The following is a 21,728-nucleotide window of genomic DNA, read 5'->3' as shown; positions in this document are numbered from 1 at the left end:
ATTTATTCCTCATAAATATGACATAAGTTAATAGATGTATCGGATGGCCTATGTTCTAATCATGAGCATGCCTTCAGTCATTTTCCATTTACTTTACACTGCCAACATTCCTTGGAATATAAAATCAGGATGGCTTCATAATCAAACAGCTTAAGAATATATAAAAAATCTGATTTACTTATAATATTAATTTAAAGTATTCAAATCTATAATGATAAAGCCACATTTTCTAAGTTTTGTAAAAATTCATATAAAAAAAAAACTTCTATCATGAAAAACTGTTATTTTTTTCATTATAAGTGAAAGAATTCTCATATACTTGAAACCTCAACTCCTGAAGTTACCTTAATAAAATCATGAATATTTTTCCTATGTGGTTGAGATTAAGATTAAACTTTCTAATTGATCCAGACATTTAGTATTAGATATCTACTAGGAGATGACAAGGTTGTCCAGGTATCAACCAAAAGGGTTGTATATTGATAAGCCAAAAATAGGGGTAAATTTATGCAATTTTTAACCCTTGTCGTTGTCAATTTTAGCTTATGCAATAAAATTTATAAAAACTCTAATTAAGATGTGTAGTGATAAGTACGAGTGTCGTCAAAGGGAAGCTAGTAAGGAATTCAATTTGATGGTTTTCTTGGTAGTTCAACCCTAATTAGAGTTATTTTGATCTTCAATGAAGATCAAATCACCCTAATTAGATGAGAAATTTAGAAAGGGGGGTAGAAGAGATGGGATGAATAGAAGAAATAGGAGCTGTAAATTGGCTTCTTTGATCCAAAGAAAAGGGTCCAAGGGGTCAATTAGAGAGGTTGAGAGGGAAATTTTGATTTGAGTTGGTTGGTTTTGTAGGTCTTATAATTCAGAAATAACTACACAATTATATAATACAAAGGGAAATTTACTCTCCTAGAAATTGAAGTTTTTTTATAGTTTTTAATGTGCACTTGGAATAGCTAGGTAAATCACTCATTCTCTCCTCTCAATCTCAGTAAGGGCTTGTACCTATGGCTCAAGCCTAGCGATTTAGAAGTTCAGACCAAGATCAAGAAGAATGAAGAAGAAATTTCACTAAAACATCATCCAAAATACACTACAAGTTCAAATACAAACAAGAAAAAGGTACCATATAGGTTGATCCAAGCTAGAGCTCCTCTCTGTCTTGCAACTGTGATAGAGCACCATCAAGAATGACCCCCTCCTCTCGAAATTTGGCTTTTATACTAGGTAAAATGGCAAAAATTACCATTTTACCCCCAAGTAGTAATTAATTTTTATCTATCAATATAGGATTGATTTCAATAATCCAACCATACAAATAGAAAGAGGGGATCAAGATGAGAAAATTCATAAAAAAAATCATCTCAATCGGACTTTTGGATCGAAAGTTATGAATAAATGAATTTAAGCCAATATTAGTCATTGGATTAAATCATTTATTTAAATTTTCTCTTCTTCTAACCGCTCGCTGAGGTGTCGTCTTTTCATTGGCGGTGACATTTCAACTTCTTCAGGCAGGTGCATTCTCGTTGGGCCACGTAACCCCTGGCGAAAATAAAAATAGAAAGAAAAAAAAGTGAGAAAATCAGCATTGTAAATATAACATGCACCTTCACATGCGTTTCTCACAGTGCGGGCGAATCCGCAAGCGTCACATCACCGCCCGTGCGTGCGCGTTTTACGCACCGTGTGGGCGGTGAACTTATCTCCCGGCGCTGACCCTCATCAAGCGCCGTCGGGTGCTAATCCGACGATGGTGATGAGGCCATGTCAGACTCCCGAAAATCCCTGTAGCACTTTTGTAATAAAGTCCCCCTTAAGAGTTGGAATTGCTGCCTGACGCTGCCCACAGGTAATCGTGTATATGTCCTCAGCGCATTCTCTCTCCTCTGATTTTTTTCTAAAAAACATTAAAACAAATATGATATAATTGCAATAAAACCCTAGAATACTTTAAATAATATCTTTACACCTACAACCACAACCGAGAGCTGTTTTGAGGGTATCCTTGCAACGAAATTTTACAAAAAGCCCTTCAAAGTTCGGAAATATACTTAATACTCAAATTTTTTCTTATAAATATATCTTTTTTCTTAGAAAAAGTGCATTTCTTCTTTAAATAAATCTCAGAAAATTCCTAGAAAATCCTAAAAAATCCTAGAAAGTTTTAGAAAATTCACTGATTCATCCCAGTACTGATACAGCTCGAAATTAAATATTAAACTTACCATTTTCATTCAAAAATAATTATTTCAAGCTCAAATAAATCCCTTAAAATTCATAGAATTAACAGAAAATTAGGGAAAAATCAGAAATCACTTGAAAATAGTATGTTAATGTAAATGGACGATAACAACTCCATTTCAAGCTCTTTAAATGCATAAAATTGTGCTAATAGCATGAAATAAAGACCAAATTTAGGGTGTTATCATATATCAATGGATCATTTTTAATATTTTTCATACACAAACAAAACATTAGGAAATATTTCACTACAGATATTTCAATCAAGCCAAAGAATATCATATTAGTTTATTCGCAGATATTTTGAAAATCTTCTTTATTTCCTAGTTTATCCCTTTTTTCTAGACGTCGGCATTTTGGTGATAGTGTGTTATCATTTTTCTGTTAACTCAACAAATTTGAAGTAGAGACTCAAGCTGAAAATTATTTAAAAAAAAGGCTCTACCCTTACAAACTATGTATCATGGGCAATTTAGATCTGTAAAACATGCATTGATTGAATTCCTTCAACATCACATCAAGATGATTCTCATTGGAACTGCCTCAACCTATTTCAAAACATAATCCGTTGCCATCACAATTATTCCTTTCTACATGACTAGAAAATGGTCCAATATAAACAATATCCTAAAGATAAAAAATTATAGCTGAACAATCAAATTTGTTATACTGTGACTCTAGATACCTTTGTTAATAATATTTGAGTAAAAGTTCCACGAGAAATAGATCAATAGCATAATTCTTAAACAGTCTTTTGTTCCTCCAAAAGAATACATCTCCTCAAAGTATGTCGGCTCCTAAATTTAATTATTCAGTTTCTTCCCAAAAGTAAAATTTGACGTCTCTTGTAATCTTGTTTTTATCTTGATCATGCCAATCATTTAGAGTTTCTTCCCAAAAGTAAAGTACTTAAGAAAAAGGGTTCTATGAATGCTCAGACCTACTATATGTTCATGAGAAAACATTATAGAAAATGCGAAGGGACATTCACATTTAGTAAGGATAAATTATATATATAAAAAATCCCAGATCCTATACTATCCTTTATTTATACACCAAATTCTTAAAATAGTTACATACATCGAATAAAATTAGGATTTGATTCCTTTTTGTTCATCAAAGATGCAAGCTTATCATGCTTTGAAAATATTAGTTTTGGGCTCCACAAAAATAATATATAGACGTATCTGAACCAAAAATAATCCATGAACTCATTTTCTAGTGTAATTTAATACACCAGAGCATCTCCTTTTAACATAAAAAATGAGCATGGGATTCTTTTCAACTCTTCACTAGCACAGCTGTGACTGAAAAGCCTTAGCCATTACATATTTACGCAAAGGGTAGACCTCACTATCGAGCTAGTACGATCAATAATTTTACAAGATCATCTTTTGTTTATGTAAAATCTTGGTTACCTAAATTATCAATGTCCAGGTAGATATTTTTGGTGAGTAATATTTTCCATAGCTTTAAAAAGATCATAAATCAACAAAACATCTGTAAAAAGTTTCATCAACATATAATTTTTTAAGTTTCTATTGTTATTAAGAACATGAAGCTTTTACATTACATATAGCTTGGCCTCTTTTCACCCTATTTTGTACCATAAAACTATGCCTTTCCCAACTGACGAGAAATGTTCTCGCATTGATGTCTGTAAAATATTTTCCCAAATTTCGAAGAATGTATCAAATGTTTGACCAAATTCAAAAAATTATCCACGAATTTTTTCAAAACATCAACAACTAACTCTTAAAACATAGCTTTCATGCATCTCTGGAACGTGATAGTGGCATTATATAATCCAAAATGCAATTTTGACCAAATGACTTCAATATCAAATAATATAAAAATTACCTTATAAAAATATCTATCTTAAAGAAATATATGCGACCTATTGTAACTGTGGTAATCAATAAGCATAGAGAGTTTGATCGTGAATTCAGATGCACACAAGGACTGTTGAGAAAAGGAAAAACCCCAAGATTATCTGTATTATATGGAATTTAAGGACCTAATCATGTGGACGAGAGAAATAAAAATATTATCTTTTTCTTAGCAATAAATTTCACTGGAAAATTTTAATGTGTAGGTTAATAAAAAATAATTATCATGTAGAATATTCAATGTCAACCAATTTCCCACTCATTTTCCAGTACATGTGGTATAATGCATGTAGATAAATTAAGGAAATGAATATGTGGAATCTCATGATAGTCTGTAGCATATCATGAGTAGATGATAAATACTTTTTCCTTATTTTGTGTTTCTTTTGTACTGGAAGGTAGTAGCATTGTCTGGATCAATTTTGAGAGCTCAAGAAGATATGTAAATATACATCTGGAAGCTCTCACCAACCTAGATGGGCAAGGCGGACCCATCTACTTCTAGAATCAAATTTTGTGTACATCTTGGATTCAATTCTCAACTTTCTTCTTAATCATTTGATTTATTCCTTGAACATCCTCAATTTTCCATGATGTGGGCTGCATGTACATGCCCTTGGAAGACTTTGTTTATCAATCGAATTGGTTTTCATTCAAGAGAAGCATTATGAGGAATGAGAATTAATATCCTGCTCTTGATATCTGTCAATATATTTGATTATGCTAATATCAAATAAACTCAATAAAGCATACCTTCATACTTGTTTTTTGGGCATTGATTTTTAGGTTTTCACATTAAAGATTAAAATGAGATTTTTATAATTTATTTTCATAAGTTCTATTTTATCTTTAATTTATTTTTTATTGACCCTACATGAGTTTAAAGTCAAGGGAATTTTTTTGATCTTTTTAGAGTTTTTAATACTTGTGGGTAAATTAAGTGGTGATGTACAGATTCAAATGTGAGGAAAACCCTTTTTAAATCTAAAATCTTTGAAAACTCAAAAAGCTATAGTCTGAAATAGAAAATAATCTATTTAAAAAAAACACGAAAGGGAAAGAAATCCATGAAAGTAAGAATATGGGGATATATTTAATGGTATATGGATAGAGAACATGGACTTGGAGGTGCCCTGGAATGTTAAGCTCAGAATTTTCTACATCATCAAATCTGTTATCCCAAAGCTTGATGATTCTAAATGATTGATGAATTCTGTCTGCTCTCGTGCATGTTACCCGAATCTTCAGACTTGACTAATATTTTCCATTCATTTCTACATATGAGAGGCATATATTAGTCTTATTCTTGCTGGGTTCGGTGCCTTGGATTGGCCTTGGAAAACACGTTCCATGGATGCAAAAGTGTGTGGCTCGATTCACAATCAGTCTTTAACACAAAACATTGAAAGTACCTTTTGGGGATCTCATTCCACCATTGAATTTGTCGCACTGAGATCATTCTGAAGCCGTTCACTCATCTAGCCTCTAGAAGTATCCACGCGAGCACAGGGCACTTGGATCTGCACGTCTTCTTCTTCAACTCTTCTTGAAAATCTAGAAGATCTCCTCACCATGAAAACACTCTTCCTGGAATGAGTGGAGAAGAGAGCAGATAAAGGCTCTCAAATTAGGTTTGCATGGGTGCTTAAAATGAAATCCCTTTCCCTATTTATATTTCACTTAAGGTTTTTTTCAAAACCCTCCAAAGTAAAATATGTCCACCAATGGCCATATGACCTTGTGCATATGACCCTCTAGGCCCATGAATCATTCTAGTTAATAAATTTAATGGTCCAATAACATTTATTGACCAACCTTATTCTAACTATATCAACATATAGATTAACTAAATAAGGGTCAATTTCACCCAATCGATAGGTTAAGTTTCCAGCCCGTGGGGTGCAAAGCCAAACCTCGTGCTCTATTGAGTAGTTTCGAACTCTCTCATGGAATCTTTACAATTATCTGTTACAATATATGTATAATCCATCATCGGCGTGAGATTGTTAGACGACTTAGGGTGTGGTTTATCGTGAAACCCTAATTCATCATTCGATTATTACTGATGCATAACGGGGATCATTGGAGAATGCCTTCTCCAATATCCTGACTACCCTAGTCAGGGATATTGTCTGCATCATCTTTCTCGAGTCAATCTCCTCTTATACCGAGGGCGAATGATCCCATCTTGACCACTTAATCATCTCCGTAAGCTTTTTACTACATCTGACCTATAACTTATTTGAATCCCATGATTAGAGGCTCGTAAGTCATAGTCAAAACATAATCACCCACTAATGAGATGTCCTTAGTGTCTCAGGTCAATGGATCACTTATACAACCGTGACTTGAATCAAGTTGATTGAGGTTTAGGTATAATAACATTCGGGGATTTATATGGATCAATTCAGTGAACTCTTTTTCCAAAGAGCACCGACTAATACCTACAGCATGAGCTATACTTATCGTCTAATTAGGATCATCTTGTGCTATTTTATCCGGATAATTCAATGTTTATCTCAACTGTCCATCGAATAGGAGTATTTAGAATACATGTTTAAAGACTAGTGATCAATTTATTATGATCTCATCATAATTCACTAAGCCATTGCACGTATTCATATACTTTATTATAAACATCACACGGAATAATGAAGGCAAATATTTTATTCAACGAACTTAAATAAACATGGTAGCGTGATTGGTTTGACGGCCACATAATATCCATCACTTGAAACATATATTGTTAGTGGAAACTATATTTTTAAAGTCCTTAAAATATACTCACTAACCTGCCTCACTATCAGCATTCTGGAATGCATCATTTCCCATGCATAGTTTCTTTCCATCACAATTTTATGATTTGAAATTTCATATGTTTTCTGATTATGCCTCCTTCCATGTTCAGATATGCAAATATTGAATTCGATAATTAATGTTATATAACAACACTGATTACAGTGGAATAATGACTCTTTTCCAATGATTGATACATCCATGATTTGCCAAACTTTGAAGGAAACCGATTTTAACAATTGTCACAATGTCAATTTATATCTGATAAATGCATAAAAGCCGTCAAATATTTCAAAAAACTATATACAGCCTTATCAAACTATGTTCCTTCTGCACTCTATTGCAAAACTTCTTAAATATATCATAAAAATAATATTATTAAAATACTTTAAAATATTACTAATACACACACATATATATATTCATTTTATCAGTAATAAATTTTTTTGTGTTATAAGTAAAAATAAATAAATGTTATCTAATGCGTCCAAATGTAGGTGTCCAAATTATTAATGAGGGTTTTATACTTATTACTCTTTTCAAAATATAACAGAAAGTCTTAGTCAATTTTGGGAAAAAGGCTCACTGATGTTGGACGCCGTCGGGGATGTCGTCCGAAAGACACCGAATATGATGGTTCGGTACCGATAAAGGGGATAATGGTATCTAAAGTTCACGGTGTCGTCGTCCGATGGATCTAAAACCCTAATGGGTCGATGTATCTATGATGCGATGAATATCCTATGTGTAGTACGTGCAGGCTTTGACTCGAGGGAGGCGTCGAGCTCCAAGCTTGGACGGGTCGCTTGGTGACGGTGACGGTGGCCTCTCAAACCTCGTCAGAGCGATGAAGGCGCCTACGGCCGAATGGATTCTATCAGTAGGGCTCGTACGTAACGAATGTACTCGTCCGTACTGGTAAGACACTCAAAGTCATTCGCAGTTTTCTCTCAATACCTCTCTCACCTACCTAGCCCGAGCGCAATGGAGTCAGATCGAAAGTCTACTACAAGTAGTAATTAATCGAGCGATAGGAGAGGACGGGGTACCTAGCCGGCGGGCTCGATTGTAGGGTTTGTCGGTGACCGGCGGCAACCGAAACGGGTGGGCCAGAGAGGCGCCGGAGAGCGGCGGCGGCTCGACGAGCAATGTAAGGCTGCAGCAGTTGGAAGAGGAGATAGAGAGGGCAGGCGCGGGCCATGAGCTTGACAACTACTAAGTGTTGAGAATCCTCGAGTCTTGCTCAGAGGAAAGGAGATGAAGAAGGAATGGAGAAAAGAAGAGGAGAGAAGAGATGAGAGAAAGAGGACGCAAGAGTAAGCAAAGATCATTGTTATTCCGCAAGCGTTGTGATCTTACATTGGTTGAATTTATAGCGTATAGAATAGTGTTGTAAAGAACTTCAGTTTTCATATATATCCGTTGTAGCAGTTATACGACGGATATAAGAATTAGTTTAATCCCTACCGTTATAACAGGCTGGGTCCACCGATCACAGCCGTTGATCGGTGCCGTAGACCCATCTGATATAACGGATCTCTCATGATATGATCTCCACCGTTATAATAGATGGTCCTACGGCACCGATCAACGGCTATGATCTGTGCACCCAGCCAGTTATAACGGTAGGGATTAAACTAATTCTTATATCCGTTGTATAACTGCTACAACGGATATATATGAAAACTGAAAATTTATTTCTTTTGCAAATTTATTGCATAATGGAAGGATAAATATCTGGTCGATTTCTAATGATTTCTTAAAGTAAATTAAAGTAATCTGTCTAGTAATTCTAAAATAATATTTTAGATATTTTCTTCATTTTAGTGTATGGCAAAAACTATTGGTAATAATTAATATGATTTGGACATCTTTATTTATTTCTAAATGCAAAAAACCAGTGTGTGAAGACAACAAGTAGTGGATTCAGGTGGCAGGCCGCAGGTTGAGGAACCCACTGGGTTCCTCAATGTGATGGGTTTATGGAGTGTGATGGGTTTCAAATATAAAATGGATGCAATATTGGTTAGGATTATAATGGGATGAAGATTTTTTAATATGAATGGATGAATTTGTTTATTCATATTTAGGTTTAGAAACTATTAATATTTAAGATTTAGAGAAATAAATTTTGGATCTGCTAAAATTGGGTTTATATAGAAAGAAAAAATAAAGTAAAATGAGGAAAAAGTAGGTGAATAAGATGGGATGAGGGTAAAAAAAAATTCAGTGTTCCAAATGTGTTGATGCACGTTTTTTGAGCCCCTAATACCTCTTCTTAAGCATGGATCCTTATGGTCTGAAAAAAAGATTAAACAAAGGATGAACTCTTCAAAACAGTTAGTTCATCTACATTCAACAAACAGGATCTTGGAGAGCCTTTTCTGTCTGACTAAACATGGTTAGAGAATTCACAGAATGTGGTGATTAGAGATAAGAAAATAATATCTATACATAGGGAAAGATCGGAATTAGTATTCTTCAGCTTTCCTATTTTTCTGCTCACAATTTCACCATTTATTATTGGTTAGATCATAATTTCTCTTGCTCCTCCAGTTAAATTTCATGCTTCTCATTAGAACAGAAGTTATTGGGAATGATGGAGGGATATGTGGCATGACCATAGCCCTCTTCTCCTTTCAAGCCTAAAACAAAACAAATTACTCTAATTTCGCCCACCAACAAAACAAAATAGCACTGACATTCAGATGAAGAGTTCAAGACCACTCATCCGGATCCAATTTAATCATTTTAAATTTTTTTACGCATGTTACTTTAAAATATAAACCAGTAATAACATATTGACTTGAAATTCAATCAGGTTTAAAGAAAAATGTCACAAATACACATGAAGAGATGTTTTTATGAAATTCATAAATATGGAAACAACCTAGTGAAAAGCAAGATCAATATTAAATTTAATATTGTCATGTTTATGTTTCATTTATGTTTTTGACATACCATATTAAAAACCATTATTGGAGACTATTTATTCAAAAGGTATTTTCAAGTTTTCTAGGAATGCCATTAATGTTCTCCTAGGTTCATTGATTTATCCTTGAAATAAGAGTGGTTAAAATATTTTATGAATGATATATGTGAAATTTGAAGTTAATCCCCATAACAGCTTTTCTGCTGCTAGTTAAAAGGTATGTTGATGTCGGACGTCGTCAAAGGCATTGTCCCACGGGTAATTTCCTAATAGAGTTGTAACTATGTGATGCGACAAAGCCCTGGATGAATGTACGTGCAGGTCCAACTTGTGGAAATTTCCCGAGTTCTAAGCTCTGGGGCGCGCGACCGATGACGATAATGGTGACCTTTTGACCCTTTCTGGAGAGAGGACAATGAATACAACATCAAACAGAATAATTCCATTGAGGCTCCCATGTAATGGACGGGCTCGGCCCGTGCCTACGGAAACACTCAGTTCGCAGTTTTCTTGAAGTAAATTCTCAAACCTATCTCTACCCCGAGCGCGGTGGAGTGCAGCCGAAAATATATTGTAGAAAGTTATGTAACAGACAAGCAAGGGACGACGCACTTCATCGGTGGTGACGCTCGTCGTCAAGATCTCCGCCGGTGCAAGTGCTGGTACGGGGTAATGTAGTGAGAAACGTGCTGTAGAGGGATATCGCTGGACTCCACTGGTGGCAGTGTCGCGGCACAGGAGAGTTAAGGACGAGTTCGGAGGTGAGGAGAGATGGCTCGAGCATTCGGCCAAACCTGACAGCACGACCAAATGATGGTTCAACACAGGTGGGGTTGTTGGTGAAGGGGAGCAGCACAAGGGGGCATATGGGCGGTCTGGGAGTCGATTCAACGATAGCAATGATATCAGTGAGTCGGTGATGGTTCAGCACATGACCCGTTCAGGTGCGGGATGATTGAACAATGATGGTGGTTGTGATGCAGGGCAGGGCAGGGGCAGGGGCCTTGAGTTACAGTCGATGCAGTACGGCTCACAGCCGGAGATGGAACAAGCGATGTTGACAACAGCGGAGATCATCCAGCGGTGGGGGCATGCGGCTAAGTTGTCCGCAATTTGCCCCGGTGATTCACACTGGACACAGCGCAATTGTGTGACCACGCTTCAGATAGATATGGGTGTGGTCAATAGGGTGTCGCACGAGGTGTGTGTTCCAACACCCCACAGCCTTGGTAGCCTCAGGAGAAATGGCACTACATCCTATAGCTGCAACACATCTGAAATAAAACTGCAGCATATTCGAAACAGTCAGCCCTAGGGTTTTCGTCACCGCAAATAGAACTGCAAGCGTTGCCAGAACGTGGGTGCGTCCTATAGCCGCGTTGATCCGCGGTGTTGGTACCACGCCGACAACACATCTGCAGATAACCAGGAGGACAAAACGCTGGGGAAACCGATGCTTGAAAGGTGTTAACTTCCCTTTGTTATAGAGTCAGCACCAGATGGACAGTGCGCCAACTCGCCAAGTCAAAGCACATACGTGGCGGTCTTCGTCTAGGATCTAATCAAGATTAGTTAATAACAAATCAACATATACACTATACTCGTTAGAGGCTTAGACATTAGGATTAAATATAGGCTCAAATATAGAACAGGATTAAATCTAGATGGACAGGATTAAATCTGGATAGAATTATAACGGTCAGGATCATAATGGGTCTACAGCACCGATCTACGATTATGATTCAGTGCACCCATTTAGTTATAAAGGTCCAGATCTAATCTGATCAATGTTATAAGGAAAGAGCACACGGGACCGATCAACGGTCACGATCGGTGTACCTCTTTGAATTATAACGGTGCAGATTAAATCTGCATTTAAATGAAATATATCTGTTGTAAACCGTTACAACGGATATATCTCAATAACGGAAATTTACTATTCTTATATCATTTATCATTTAAACGCTTATAAAAACAAATGTGATGACCATCTTGAATTCTTGGGGAAAAGCAACGATCCAACTCTTGCACCTCTTCTCTTGGTGTTCTTCTTCTCTTCTTCTCTCTTCTTGCTTCTTCTATCTTCTTCCTTCTACCTCCATTGAAGATTCTTAACACTCTTCTCGTTCCTTGCTTCCTCTCTTCTCCTTCTTCCTTTCTTGGTGAGATCTGAACGACATTAACTGCTAAACGAGAAATTCCAGATCTGAGAACATATGGCATCCTTCATGGCCTTATATTGGGCCATGATGGGCCCTTACAAAGAGTTCAATTAAGGGGTCCATTAAGGGGACCCTTTTTACAACAAAATAAGCTTTGGAAAGTAAATGATACAATGATACGGACGAATACAAATGTGATGATAGGAACAAATAAGAACACGATGATACGGAAGAATACGAACATGACGATATGGACGAACATGATGAAAGAGATGACGAAAGCAAAAACACGATCGATTGGTGAATGAATTGAGAACAAGCCCGCGAGAGATTCGATTCAGCTGATTGCACGGTCGTGGTTCTCACCTGGGGTGTTAAACCAGGTTTCTTCACCGTAGCCTTCATGTCGGTCATGCGGCGCATGAGCCAACAGTTTGTTGGTCATGATCATGATGGCTTAGACAATGTGGCGGCAATCCAGGACAGGCATTCTCCATCATATGTAAAGAACTCTAACAATCACTTTGATTTCCTCACTATAATGTCTACTTCCTGCTAGGAATCCCCCCTAGCCTTGCTATTAAAAGTCTTATGCAAAAGCATAAATCCAAATATTAATAACATAATATGAAAGGCACACCAAGGAAAATTGGGTAGGTATGAATGATTACAGTCAAAATTAATTGAGTGGTAAGAAATATGGTTAGATAAAAACAAGGTGAAAACTAGCAAGGGTTTGGGAGGGCATGAAGAAAATAGGATATTACTTAACATAGCCGTGCTCCCAAGTGAAACAAAGGTGAAGTATAGGAGATACCACAATGTTCTTACAAAAAACTGAGAAATAAAAGGCAAATGAAAAGAGAACATAGATTAACTTTGGATAATTGGATATAGTCTAAAATGAAATAGAGAGAACAACTAAAATATGACTATGGTAGTCCTCAAGTGGATGTGTGATAAATGAGTGGTACTATCAAATAGATAGTGATAATTGTTTATGCCTTCATAGTATGTTTTATACACAATATCAAAGGGATACATAATTTATGTAAAAAAACTTCATAATCACAACTTGGAAAATTCTTTCCTATTATATCATAAATTCAAATCTGAATGAGGGATAGACTTTGGGATAGAACTTCCCCCCAATACACTTGAATTAGATTGAAGGGTGAACATTTCAGCTCCTGCTTTTAAACTTCACTTCCCCATTTTTCCATCCCATCCTTAAAGTCTGTTCCACGACACTAGTGGCACCCTTAGTGCCTATGTTTTCTTGGCTGAAATGTTTTTAATGGTGTAAAATTTAGATAACAGATATCCAAACCCATTTATGTGGAGAACAAAATAAATAAAAAAACCATATGGGGTCCTAAAAAAATATTAGTGTGCTCTTTTTGATAGTTTTAATCTACGAAGATAACCTAGATATAGAGTGTTCCAACCCCACAAATGATGAGTCAAACTATTCATGTAAAATAAATTTAACTTTTTTCATTAATCTTTTACACCAGAATCCTAGTTGGACAGCCCCCCTGCACTTCTCCCCAACGCTCACCTGTCAAGTGTATAGGCCCCTAGAACTAACATGGGTGTAAAAAACATGGGTGAATATATTTTAGTCATTCATTTTCCATAAAAGGAACCCAAATGCTGTAAAATACCATAAAACTATAATAATTTGTTAAAAACATAATAAATATTTGATTTAAATTATTATTAATTAGTTTTGTTTCATTCTTTTGAAATGAATTTCCTTTGTAAATAATAACAAACACTGAAAAATCAAAAATATAATTTTAACTAAAATTCACTTTTTTAATATTTCCTCTTAATGGATTGGAATCTTGTGTCCTCAAGACATACTATAGAAATTAGTATTAATTTTTTTTTCATAGTCACAATCTTAAAATGATACTTTACCAATGTATATATTGTGACAAACCAGCACTCTCACCAATCGATACATTTCCCCTTTCATAAGTATTATCACTTTAAAAATTACCACCCAAAACTACTATTAATTGGTAAACATTAATAAATGATTACCAGTGAAGTAAGGTAACACTAGTTTTGAAGGTTTGGTATGATGTAAGATGGAATGGTGAAACAGACTGATGATGCAGATTGTGCTGATGACACCAAAGGACAGCTGTTAAGAGAAATGAATGTAGAAAAAAGTAGTACTTGCGGGCAGCTGTTGATTGGATTGACGATCAATAGATGGGCTAAGGATAAAGGATAAAACATTAGTGGATGATTGATGTGACGATTACTATTGGGTTGTAATGGTGAATAAATATGGGGAACATCAAAGGGCAAAGATAATAGTTGTTGTAACGACTATGGTCGCAGAACAAAGAGAACACGGGGGCATCTATATGTTCTAGTGATAGTCAATATAATGGATGAGGATAGATGATGTCACATCCATCGATGATGGATGACATGCTTATTATATATTTGTAGTGATGAATGGGTTGTAGGGCAATACTGCTACTACAACCGAGCAGCGTGCAACACGCTTACTGCAACTTATTACAAGTGAGCAGCTAGATAGAAAAGGGCAACATCCCTTTTCAATTTTCAGTATTAACATAGTTTCTGTTTTCAAATCAAACTAATATTATTGGAGAACATTCCCGTTCTATCTATTTGAAGTGGCATGAATTTTAAAGAAGATAATATTTGCAGGTGAATGTAGAAATTTTCACTTTTAAAAAAGACCTAAAATGTTTTCAAAAAATGAAATTTCAAATTTTTATTAAGTTCATGGATTTTTAATGATTTTTGAGGAATTAAAAGGCTTAAAAATTATGAAATAAGCAGAACCCTGCACCGGCATCTAATGTGGCTGCACCGCCAAGTGGCACCACCCTAGTAAGCTAACATAGCAGCATGAGTCTTCCTGTAGATCACATGTAGTGCAAGGGTGGACCATAGATAGCATGTGCATCATCAAGGAAGAGGGAGGCTGGATTGTCCATTACCTAAACCAATATTGGCTTAGGTAATGTTTACCCAGAAACTAAATACTATTGATATCAGATTACATGTTGAGGTATTTTATCAACATGTATCATTTAAGGATCAAACGAAAATTCTCTGGTCTTAATAAACAACCACACAATTTTTGGGACAACCTATCATTTTTATTGGCATTTTCTCAAGTGCCCATGCTATCCTTGAGAGATTTTCATAGTGAGAAGAACTCCCCCGTCTCTAGAGACATTATTTGAGAAGAAAATGGGGAGAGGCAACATCCTAATGAATAAGAGAGGATGGAAATTTATTTGGATTGATAGGATCATTGAAAGTTTTCTTTAATTTAGATTTTAAGTCTTCAAGTCAATATATTTCTGCTATGTCAATCTGATTCCCAACACCAACTATGAAACATAAAAATTTTGCATGCCCAAATTTAGATTTTATTATACACAATGAAAAATTAAATTATTGTTTAAGCTTTCAAAAAATGGATGATCATATCACCACTACTTTGTTCCTTGGTAGAGTACCTTCAAGATGTTCACATGTTTGGCTTCTAGATTCATCCATGTGATCACATAAATGATGTAAATGATTTTCAAATTCATGTAGAACTGCTGAAGATGTGGTGATCATATCACTATCCAGTTACACTAAAAGAGGAAAAATTTGAAGAGGGTGAGAATAAGAAAGGGTATGCCCAAGCATGGAAATTTTCACAAAAGTCCTCATACATGGATGTTGGTCAATAAGTCTATGGACCAACATCCATATATCATACGAGTGTGACTTTATATATATACATGTCTATCTATTATTATAGTTCATAAATTTTATACCCCAATGACATTTATTAATCAAATATATTTATTAACTATATCAGCATATATATTGACAAATTGAGCATTTATTGAACCATATCAATAGCCTAATATGTCAACACTTGGTATTCCAAGATACACCTTGTGATTTACAAGATACATATCTTATGTCATCGGGGTTCTATAAGATCATATCAACTCTCTCATTGACCCCTTGCCATCTTCAATAACATATATGTTTAATCCTTCATCTGCACGAGACTCATAGATGACTTGGGATTTGGTTAACCATGATATTCTAATGGTAATTATTGTGAGCATTGATGTGTAATGAAGATCATTACAGACGCTCTTCTCTAATATATCCACAGCGTTGGAAAGGGAATCCTGGGCCTGAAGGCATAGACTAAACAGCAAAGTAGGATATGAGCCACAACAGAAGGTAGAATATGTGGAGTAAGGGGAGTGATTGTAGAGTGAGCACAAGAGAAATGTAGTGTAGGGAAATCCTGATAGTTTTTAGGTCAACAGACTTTGTTTCTGTAATGTCATGTGATTAAGAGAGGAAATGGTTCATTAATCATTAAATGAGGAAAGCACGGTCCTTCAGATTATCTTTCAAATGTTTAGGATAAATATTATCCTTAAGCTCTGAAAATTATCTGCTTGAAAATTATTTACATCAGATCATGATTAGATCATCTTCTATCATCATTGATGAAATATTTTCAAGATAAGAACATCAAGATAGATAACTAGTCCAAACAAGTATGTTATACTCTTCAGATTTCAACGGGGCTTTTCTTGGTGTATTTGTAATTGGGATTAGTAAACAAAAAAATCATCAATTATTATGACATAAATTCTAAAATAAAACCATGCCTGGATTAAAATTTGTGTATTTCATGACATGAATTTACATCTGGAAACACAAATCAGTGTTAATATAATAAATTTTGAGATTTGAGTGTCAGAGTGAATTAAGGCCGATCGAAAAGGAATAGGGACTAAAAAGTATATGTTAGCTGGTGGTAAATAGAGAATACTGAGTTTGTCAATGTTATGAAAAACAAATGACGAGGTTATGAGATGATAAAGTAGATTAGGTAATTAGTAGGATAATAGAAGGATGAGACAGTGAATGAGTAAATATGAAGTCACTAAAAAGGACAATGTTGATATATGGAAAATCAAACATTCTTCAAAGAGTGCATCTCAAGTGATGTCCTCAATCCAGCTGATATTTTCAGCTTCTCAAAAAATTTCAACCTTACCAATATAGAAACCCAAAAAAATTTATGATCTCAAATCACCTTTCTTCACTGAGCCTATATTTTTAGGCATAACATGATGATTTTTTTTAAGCACTTCATGCGTACAATTAATGGATACCTGATATTTATGTATAGAGAATAGAGAAAGAGTGCAGTCCTCAAGAGTTGGACAACAAAGTTTCTGGATCATTTTATATTTCTTCTGTTAAGTTCAATGAGTTTTAATAGTTGAGTTAGTGAATTGCCCAGTCATTTCACATAGATGACCATTTTGTGAAACACCAGATTAGTAAATTATACAATCAAGTTAGTAGTTCCACAAACCATATGTCTTGTATGAAAATCTATAATATTTATATGCACCAATCAAATAGCTGAAAGCATTAATCAGAAATGTCAGCACCTTTATGGAACATTTTTATGGATGTTGCATCAAAAGGCAACTCTTTTGCTTGAGTATATCTTCTGCCACCGCTAATGTAGAAATATGTTTTGTAAATATTTAATTATATACAGTTATTATTTTAAACTCAACATTCAAGCATTGATCCACATAATTCGAACGAATTAAATGAAAAAATTGTGCAGCATCACATTAAATTTGATTACACACACAGTTTACTACTTGATTTGCCTTCTTTATACACAATCTGGAAAATTTTCATTTATAAATGGTAGACGACATACAATCACTGATCACACTTTTATGTTTTGATAAAATCCTTTATATTCTTATAAAAAAAAATTCTATAATAATAAATAATACTATCATTGAACAAATAGAGAATGATGTTTTTGCATATTACTATGAATAAATGAATATTTATATGCCACTTTACCTGAAGATAAGCTATACTAGATCAATAATTACTATACAATTTTTATCTGCATTCCATGAGAGGCAACCAATTATTTTCAAATATAAATATTACTTAGTGATTAAAAAATATTATGAAAATTAAATATGGCTTGAATATCTAACATTAAAAAGACACCATATCCATGAGTCCACCAGTGTATGGATCATGATCAATACTTATGGCCCCTTGTTTGGAAGCAATTTTTACTAAGATTCTATTCGGGAAATAGAAAGTAATAGAAACTTTAAACCTTTTCATTTTAATTTTATAAAGATTTTTCTGATAATATTATTCTAAAATTAGAGATCCATAACTGCCCCTATAAAAAGTGGGGCTCGCCCATAGGAAGAGCGGAGGAGAAGAAAAGATTGAAAAATGTGATTTTCAGTGATTTCTTATATTTTTTAGATTTTTTGATTTTTTGTCAAATTTAAAAAAATTCCACTTTGAAGTTAGAAGAGAGAAATAAAACCCTTGACTTTGCGGAAACCGTCTCTATCTTCAGTGGAAACCACCACCGCCGCCAATTTTGCCACAGATTTGGCCGCCACTCCTAAGGTTTCCTAGCACCACCAAGGGCCACCCACTGCCCCTAGTGGTTGCAGAGGCCATAGAGGGATGCTAGCGGCCATAGATGGATGCCAGCGGCCGCCTACGGCTGCCAGGGCCGACTGCAGCCATCCGGGCTAACCGCGACTGTCCAATCCAACCATGGCCACCCAAATCGAGCACGGCCGCCAGTCTGACCGCAGCCACCCTGTTCGACGACAGCTGTTCAAGCTGATCCCGGCCACCCAAGCCAATCGCAACCACCCAAGCCGCCTGTTGCTGCCATCCCCAAGTCGTTCGGCCCACAGCCAACCTGAGGCCGCCGAGTCCTATGGCCGACCTAAGGCCTTTGCACCCTGCAGCCGACCTCAGGCGGTTGCAAATCGTGGCCGACTAAGGGCCGTCGCGACCCGTGGCAGACCGTACGCCACCACACTCTTCCACCACTCAGAGGCCACCGCCTCGTCATCAACCAGAGGCCGCCGCCCTGCCCCCTTGCCGCCCTGCCGCCCTGCCACCCTGCTACACCGCCGCCTCGTCACCCTGCCGCCCGCCGCCACGTCGCTCACCCGAGGCCACCACCCCACAACTGACTTGAGCCCGCCCTCTTTGAGGCTGCCCCTCGGTTATCCTGCCGCCATTTTCTCGATCACCCCCGACCAACCCTGCGGCACCCCCACGGTCTCCCATTGGATGCCCTCGTGGCCATTCCCATGGCTGTGCGTAAACCGCCCACGCGGCTGCGCCTAGGCCGCCCACATGGGCACCCCTTCGGTCGCCTCCTTCAGCCACTTCGTACCGCCCCTGCGGTCGCCTCTTTGGCTGCCCCTTAGCTCCCTCGAGGTCGCCCCTCGCCCGCCTCTTGCCACTCCTCAGCCACCCCCGGCATCCAGTCTCGGCTGACTGTGTTGCTTGTTGCACCTCCTTGCCTTGACGTCGCTGCGCCTTGTTGCACGCCCTATATGGTTGCCAAAGAAGAACCTCCCGAGGTTACGGTTCCTAGAACGCTCTTCGATTCCCCCATGGTGTACGCTCGTCCTAGTACACATCTGGATGTTTTTTCCACCGCCGGGGTTAGATGAGTGATAGATAAGATTCCATTCTAAGGATTAGGATTTCATTCGGTACATCCTTGGTTGAGACCGCCGAAGGCATGTGCAAAAGCCTCACTAGCCGAGCTCACACCGTCAGCCTTCAACCAGCGCCTGGATCATCGGCTTTGATACCACTTCGAACGCATCTAGATTGATTTTGAACAAAGACATCTTAGTAATAAAATTTGTGATCTATGGGGCAGAAATTTTCAGCGAATGAGGAGCAAAATTCACTGAGCCGTTATCCCTTTAATTTAACTTTTGAAACTATGGCTTTGCCATTCATTTGGAAATATGTAAAATGTAGAGTTAATCATTACAATTTTTTCTTACACTTAACTAAACAATATCATGAGAAATGATGCTAGACATCTTAAATCTTTTCAATAAAACATGTTTCAAAGAAATATATTTATTTAAGAAGCGAATCACATTTATAGTCATGTAAGGTTGATAAGTCTGCAATGTGACTATTACGTTGTATTGATAATATTATGCCTACTCGACATAAATATGTGTTCGATGACAGAATAAATTATTTTCTTATTTCATCAAACTATGTTTTTATTTTACTAATAAGATTATTTGATGGAGCACATCACGATGCCAATGAATCATCTGTGGAGCCATTATCACCATCAACAGCATCGCCCTCGATCTGTGTCCAGCCCGACCGGCACGCCAAAGCGTCTGTGAAGATACCCGGGTTTAAATACCATGGGTAGAGCACAATCGTGCCGATATCTTCGTGTTTTCATTGTCTTTTCAATCGTTGATTTATGTTTGTGTTCGTCATGACGAGTGCACCCTACTCATCGTGACACGTTCGTATCACCATGCTTTTGTATCCGTTCGTATCATTGACATCTTACGCTGTTTTATTTTGGTATTTTTCTTAATTATGTTGTAAATGAAGGGGGGGTTCTTATTGTGCTCCCTTTTCTGGACTCCTTATATGGGCCCATCATGGTTTTATATAAGGGCATGATGGTACCACATTGTGTTTTCAGACCCGGAATTTGTGTATTGGCAATTACTCACGTCCAGGTTTCTCCTAGAGGAAGAAGAGAGGAAGGGAGAGGAAGAAGACGAGGAATAAGAGAGGAAGGGAGAGGAAGAAGAAGAAGAAGAAGAGGAAAGAGGAAGCCAGGAAGAGGCTAAGGGGAATAGAGGAAGAGGAGGTCGTTCGTTGGACAAGTGATCTCAACTTTCCCCTATCGCCGCTGCTAATACTCTGAGACAAACCTGCGATGACTATGGCATCACTCTGCCAGTGTGCTACACCGCAGTCACGAGTATGATCACGTCTTGTTGACAGATTCCCATGCCATTGTCCTATGCCTCTGTACTCTCTAAGGACCGCAAGCCATCGCTCGTCAAGTTGCTCGACCCGTACATCATTTGCTTCCGTCGTCAACGATCGACAAAACTCAACAATGTGGGATGTTCACGTCATATGCATGGCTTCTCTGTGAGATAGTGTGCGTGTGACACTTCCTGGTGCAGTCTGTTGACCGTCCGCATGCGTATTCCCGTGCGTAGTTATGACTGCCGACCAGTCCTCGTGGACATGGTCCCCTGACACGGGCGTCCCTCGTGAACCAGTCAGCACATCCAATAGCCTCAGCCACTCCATCTGCCGGTGTTTGCACATTCGTAGTGCAGTCTGTGCCCTTCGGTGACACTGAACGTTGCTCAGGCTGTGTATCAGTCTCCGGTCTGCGGCTGTCATCTGCATTGCCATCACTTGTGGTTTGACCCGCCGTGCCGACTTCCCAATCTCACCGGTGCAGTTGATATATGTCACGCCTGAGTCCTACCCGCGTGCATCGAGCCATGTTCACAAGTCTCCCACAATACAAGCCGCTACACCGTGCCTCTCCATGCCACTAGCGCCGTGCATGTACGAGGAGACGTGTTGCCAGCCGACGCCAAGTTTGCGCACCTCCTGAATCCATGCCCTCACGGTGCTCAACATTTTCTTGCCGCTCTACCTATGGTGTCGTCTTTGTCCTTCTTCTACGACTACCACTCTAATGTCGCACCTCTGTCGCCTGTCGAGCCATGCCTGATTCTTCCCAGGTATCTCTCATCCATTCCAGCTCGCACT

Source organism: Wolffia australiana, chromosome 2 (assembly GCF_029677425.1).
Source record: "Wolffia australiana isolate 7733 chromosome 2, ASM2967742v1".
NCBI classification, from domain to species: domain Eukaryota; kingdom Viridiplantae; phylum Streptophyta; class Magnoliopsida; order Alismatales; family Araceae; genus Wolffia; species Wolffia australiana.
Note: the sequence above shows the minus strand (reverse complement) of the source record.